Below are 5819 nucleotides of genomic sequence, written 5' to 3'. Positions count from 1 at the left end.
CCCACCCCATGCTCTCTAGCTCGAGGGGCTTGCCGGCCCAACCTGTCTGGGGAGATCCTCTCTCTGCCCTTTGAGTCAGTCTGCCCTGGGGGCCAACGTCTTCTCCCTTTTCTGAACTTCTCCTTTGGCAGTGAGTCAGCCCTCTGAGGCATATTCTTCTTGTATTACTTGTTTAACTCCTGTTTATTTATTTATTATTCAGCTTTTCTTAGAAATTTGTCTTTTTTTTCCTCCATAGACACCTTGAAGAAAGGAACAATGAATTAATTCTCCCATAAACTCTTTACCCAGCATTTAGTAAATATTTGCAGGGAGACTAAATTAAGTAGCAGAGTCCTGGTCGGAGTTTTCCTCCCCGGGTCTGTTTGTATTAGGAAAATAGCAAATGCCTTTTATTTTAATGATTTCACTTATTTCTTAGAGACCGAGAGAAAGAGAGAGAGAGAGAGAGAGAAACCCCGCTCACGAGTGCCGGGGTGGGGGTGGTGGGGGTGGAGGTTGGGGGGGGGGCGGGGGTTGGGACAGAGGGAGAGGGAGACGCAGACTCCCTGCCCAGCACAGGGCTGGATCCCATGACCTTGAGATCATGACCTGAGCCAAAGGCAGACACTTCACCAACTGAGCCACGCAGGCACCCGAGTAGCAAACGATTTTAGTTTTTATCCAAAAATATTTATAATCATCAAAAATAGTTGTGACTTTTCCCCTTTGCCAAAGGGCTTGCTGCCCAAGATAAGTTAAATCTGGATCTCTCTCCGGGAGTGAAGGGTCTTGAGCACTCGCGTGGCTTTGCTGCAACTGCACTGCATCGGGGTCGAAGGTAGAGTCTAAGCCCACCTGGCTCCTTCCCTTCTCCCTGGAATCTGCAGGCTCCCAGGCCAAACCCAGCTCACCCCTTCGGAAACAGGGTTCCGTTCTGACAAGCCGGAACATCGCTGGAGCTGGGAGCGAGTAGAAGCTTCTCTGCCAGGTGCATTTACATCCGGGTTTCATCTTCCTCTTAAGAGAGCCTCGCTGGCGCAGGTACCTGCGTGGGAAGGTGAAGACGCAAAGCGCTCAGCTCCTGCCATCCTCTCACAGAGGACATGGGGCCGGGCTGTTCCTCGAGGGAGGCGGACCACCGCTGCTTGGGGAAGTGCGGCATGGGGGCAGGAGGTGAGCAGGGCCCTCAGAAGAACTCCTGACAGGCTCTTGCCACTATGATCATGTATTTCATGAGCATTTATTGGACACCTCTTGTATGCCAGGCACTGGGAATGCCAAGACCAGTAGAGCTTTGGGGAGGTATTCAGTCTGGTTGGGGGGAACAGCCACGTAAGCAGTTAAAGAATAGGATAGGCGCTGTAATAGAAGCATGTAGGAGAGACCTCAAGAACACAGAGAAGGAGGTCCAGACGTCTGCCCCAGGGGTTGGAAAAAAGCTTCATGGATTAGGCAACTCTCAAAAGCAGTCTTGAAAAAGAAGCAATTGTTCCCTGGTTGGGCAAGGCAGGTTGAGTACTCTAGGCTGAGGGAATAAGGTATAAAACAGGATTGGGGGGGGGTGCTGCCAGTCCTCTGAGGGTAAAGCTCCAAGAGGAAGGCGGGTCTGAGAATATGAAGGGCTGTGTCTCAGAGTGGAGCTCCCGCCTCTGGAGGATGAGGTAACATGGAAGGATTTCAGATGGGCTGGAGATTGTGTCATGGTCAGATGTCAAAAGATCTATGTAATTACAATGTGGAGGAGGGACTGGAAGAGGAAGTGGTTGAGGAGTAGGGCCATAAGGCCTTAGGAGATGAGTTCCCATGAAGCCTGGTGATAGATGGGGGGTGGTGGTTTGTGAGGGCAGTCTAGGCCAGATCCCAGTTTGGGCATGGGGAGGTGGGAATGTTGGTTCCATTCACCCAAATCAGGAACACGTGGGAGAGCTGGGGAAGGTCGGGGAGCAGGTAGCTTAAATTGTGACCATGTCTAAAGGGCATGTAGGACATCCCAGCAGAACAGTCTAGCTTGGTATGTGGGAGTCTGTGCTCAGGGAAGATGTTGGATTCTGATGGAAGAAGGCTGGATTAGGCTTCTCTCTCTGTAGACATTCAATAAACATTGTTTTGAGTAGCTAATTAATGATTACAGGGCTTTAGGAAAACAGAATGATGTTGCAGTGTAAATGTGCATGCTCTTACAGTAATGGACTGATGGTTCCAGAAAAGCTCAAGCTAAATAACACTAATTTTTTCCTGCTATAAATAAATCTTCTGTAGTCGGGGTTTTCAATTACACAGTGAAAAGCAAGGCAGCAGGGGAAATGGGGAAGGGGAGTATATGGAAGGCGTAGCCTGCTTGCAGAGTGAAAACGTGAGCAAGTTGCAGCCCAAATGGATAAGGAGTAATCTGATCCAGTGGAAAGGAGATGAACGTCTAATATTCTGGGTTTGAGTCCTGGTTCCTCAACTGACTCGTTATGTGTCTATTATATTAATAGATGCGTAATGAGTGTTCACTGCCTCCTTTTAGAGGTACACTCATGTTTTAAGCTCAGAACGACCTCCTGGTAGGTCCTTTTTGATGCTTTCTTTGCAAATGAATCAACCAAGCACAGGGAATTTAAGTGACTTACCCAAGGCCACTCAGCTGAAAAATGGCAGCTCTAAGATTCGAACCCAGACAGTCTGGGCCCAGAATCCTTTTAGAAGCAATTAACTGCTGTACTCTTCTGCCTCTCCAGGTAAAAAAGTTAGGAAATTTCACTGTTCTGGGCCTTTGATTTCTTATTAGTGCATGGATTTTTGTGAAGGGCACGTAGCATAATTTATATTAGGCCTTAATTATAGGGATGTACTTTCATTGTGCTCTCCCATAATTAGCCCTTCAAGGAAGCAGTGTTTAAAGATTTGTCCCAAATCCCCCTTTTAGGGAAAGCTTTGGGAGTTCCTGTAATTATGCGACTTTGTGTTTGCAGATCACAGCAGACTATCTGAACAGAATTATCACTTAGCATTAGAGATCCCTGTTTATGGAATTTGGCATAATACTACTAATCATGGGCTCATGAGGAAGAGAGCCCTTACTTCTATCCCAGATCTGCCACTTGGTTATGTTGCTTAAAACTCTCCATGCTGGGATGGCTGGGTGGCTCAGTTGGTTGAGGGTATGACTCTTGATTTGAGCTCAAGTCATGATCTCAGGGTTGTCAGATCGAGCCCCACATTGGGCTCTGCTCTCAGTTTGGAGTCTGCCTGAGATCCTCTCTCCCTTCGCCTCTGCCGCTCCCCTGCCTTCATGTTCTCTCTTTAAAATGAATAAATAGGGGTGCCTGGGTGGCTCAGTGGGTTAAGCCTCTGCCTTTGGCTCAGGTCATGATCCCAGGGTTCTGGGATCGAGCCCCGCATCGGGCTCTCTGCTCAGCGGGGAGCCTGCTTCCTCCTTTCTCTCTGCCTGCCTCTCTGTCTACTTGTGATCTCTGTCTGTCAAATGAATAAATACAATCTTTAAATAAAAAAAATGAAAAAATAAAATCTTAAAAACAACAACAACAACCAAAAACCTTTCCATGCCTGCCTCCTCATCTGTACATGAGATAATAGTAATAACTTTGTGAGGCTATAAGGGTACAGTGGTAAGGAGTTCATAATCCAGGGTAAGAGTCACTGAGTTTAATACAAACAGGCGTATGAAAATTGGGGGAGGTGCATTCTAGGAAAAAGGAACTGTAGAAGGCTTGCTGGCAGGGAACTTGGAGCATGTGATAGATGACAAAAAGTTCAATGAGACCATCTCATAAACTTATTAAACAGCTAGCATTTTTTCACACCTTCAAAGTCAGCATTTCTCTCTTTATGTAGTACATATATAACTAATAAAGAAAAACTTGGGGCGCCTCGGTGTTTCAGTGGGTTAAGTGTCTGACTCTTGGTTTCAGCTTGGGTCACAATCCCAGGGCCCTGAGATTGAGTCCCGCGTTGGGCTCCCTGCTCAGCAAGGAGTCTGCTTCTCCTTGTCCTTCTGCCCCTCCTCCCACTTGTACTCTCTCTTTCTTGCTCACTCTCTCTCAAATAAATAAAATTAAAATAACTAACTAACTAAATAAATAAGGAGCAAAACTTATGTTTTTAAGGAAATAATTTTCTCCAAATATTTAAGTGTTGATCACAAGCCTAAATCAAGTTCTTCTATCCATTTAACTAAAATCACAACAGGAACACACTAGATTTTCTTAAATGAATCCAGTGTCTTAAAAGCCTGATAAAACACACATGAGTTTTGCAATGATTACAGAAATTACTGTGCAAAATTTATTTTTACACAGTAAAAATCCATTTACATGGATTAATCCTTAAAATCCATTTACATGGATTTAAGGTTGTTTGTTCATCATCTCCATTGTTATCCATATTTTATTTTACTATTTTTTTAAAGATTTTATTTCTTTATTTGACAGAGAGAGAGATATCACAAGTAGGCAGAGAGGCAGGCAGAGAGGGAGAGAGGAGGAAGCAGGCTCCCTGCTGAGCAGAGAGCCAATGCGAGGCTCGATTCCAGGACCCCGGGATCATGACCTGAGCCGAAGGCAGAGGCTTAACCCACTGAGCCACCCAGGCGCCCTGTTATCCATATTTTAATTCTTGTTTTATTTTGTACTTTCCCGGGATCCCTATTTCTACAATTTATGGTCACAATAATCATACACGTCACCCACACACAGACACACACATGGGCGCATGCCCCTTGCCCCCCACCAAAATTCAGACTAGCCATAGTTGCAGATTCTGCTATTAAATGATTGATTCTTGGTGGGGATACCCAACCTAGCAATTCAAGCCTGCACAATTGTCTCTAGGCTGAGCCTTTTAAAAAATAATCAAGTCTCATTTCTGATGTCACAGGGATTTTAAGTTTCTTTTACATTCAAATAGATTTTGAGTTTTAGAAACCAGAAACCTATATTCCTTTAAAGTTCCCACAATCTCTACTCACCATCCCACCATTCAGCAGTTACTATACACTGATCTGGTCTGTCAGTTTAACTGGCCATACTTTATCTGTACCTTATTTTCATTATAGAATCATCTAGAGCCTTGCTACTCAAAGTGTGGTTCGGGAACCAAAGCGTATCAACACCTCTTGGTGTGAAGATCTCAGCTTCACCTCAGACAAGCTAACTCAGAACCTGCATTTTAACAAGAGATCCACCCACCCGTGATTTGACTGCACTTTAAAGGTAAGAAGTACTAATATGAAGATTTCATTGCCCTGAGGATGTCAGTCCCTTTTCAGTGAGTGTAATTAATTTATCATCTCAGAACCCACTTTCCCTTACAGGTTTTTACTTACAGTATTTTAACTGCAAGGATTTTTCTGCTACACTGACCAAGAGAAGAGGGCCTGGGACTGAATCTGAGAAATCCAACATGGAAGAAGGGGATAGATGAGGACGAGATGCCCAGAAAGGTAGGAGAAAACCGGGTGGGCTTGACTCACGGAAGCCCAGAGCAATGACCTTTTAAGGACATAATATTTGTCAGTTTCTCTTATCACGCTGACAAGCATGTAACGAGAGCCCTCCATGAAGATTAGCCATTGTTCCTGCTGTGGGTAGTAGTAGTAATTTAAGTTTTTTTTTTTCTTTAAAGGTTTTTTGTTTATTTACTTGAGAGAGAAAGAGAACGAGCAGGGGAGGGGCAGAGAGAGAGGGAGAAGCAGACTCCTTGCAGAGCAAGGAGCCCGATGGGGGTCTCAATCCCTGGACCCTGAGATCATGACCTGAGCTGAAGGCAGACCCTTAAGCCATGGAGCCACCCTGGTACCCCTAGGAGTAGCAGTAATTTACAAATGAAGAACG

The 5819-nt window shown here is 45.2% G+C and overlaps 1 long non-coding RNA gene across 1 annotated transcript; it reads left to right on the top strand.

Annotated features, from left to right (window-relative positions):
• The first annotated feature begins 1802 nt into the window (after nucleotides 1–1802).
• Nucleotides 1803–5560, top strand: LOC116872795. The gene is made up of 3 exons (XR_004383692.1): nucleotides 1803–1929; nucleotides 5042–5198; nucleotides 5300–5560. It is a non-coding gene; the product is annotated as an uncharacterized LOC116872795 (long non-coding RNA).
• The last annotated feature ends 259 nt before the right edge of the window (nucleotides 5561–5819 follow it).

This window comes from Lontra canadensis, unplaced genomic scaffold (genome assembly GCF_010015895.1).
Source record: "Lontra canadensis isolate GAN:19392208 unplaced genomic scaffold, GSC_riverotter_1.0 scaffold1, whole genome shotgun sequence".
NCBI lineage: Eukaryota > Metazoa > Chordata > Mammalia > Carnivora > Mustelidae > Lontra > Lontra canadensis.
Note: the sequence above shows the minus strand (reverse complement) of the source record. Positions and strands in the feature narration are given on the sequence as shown.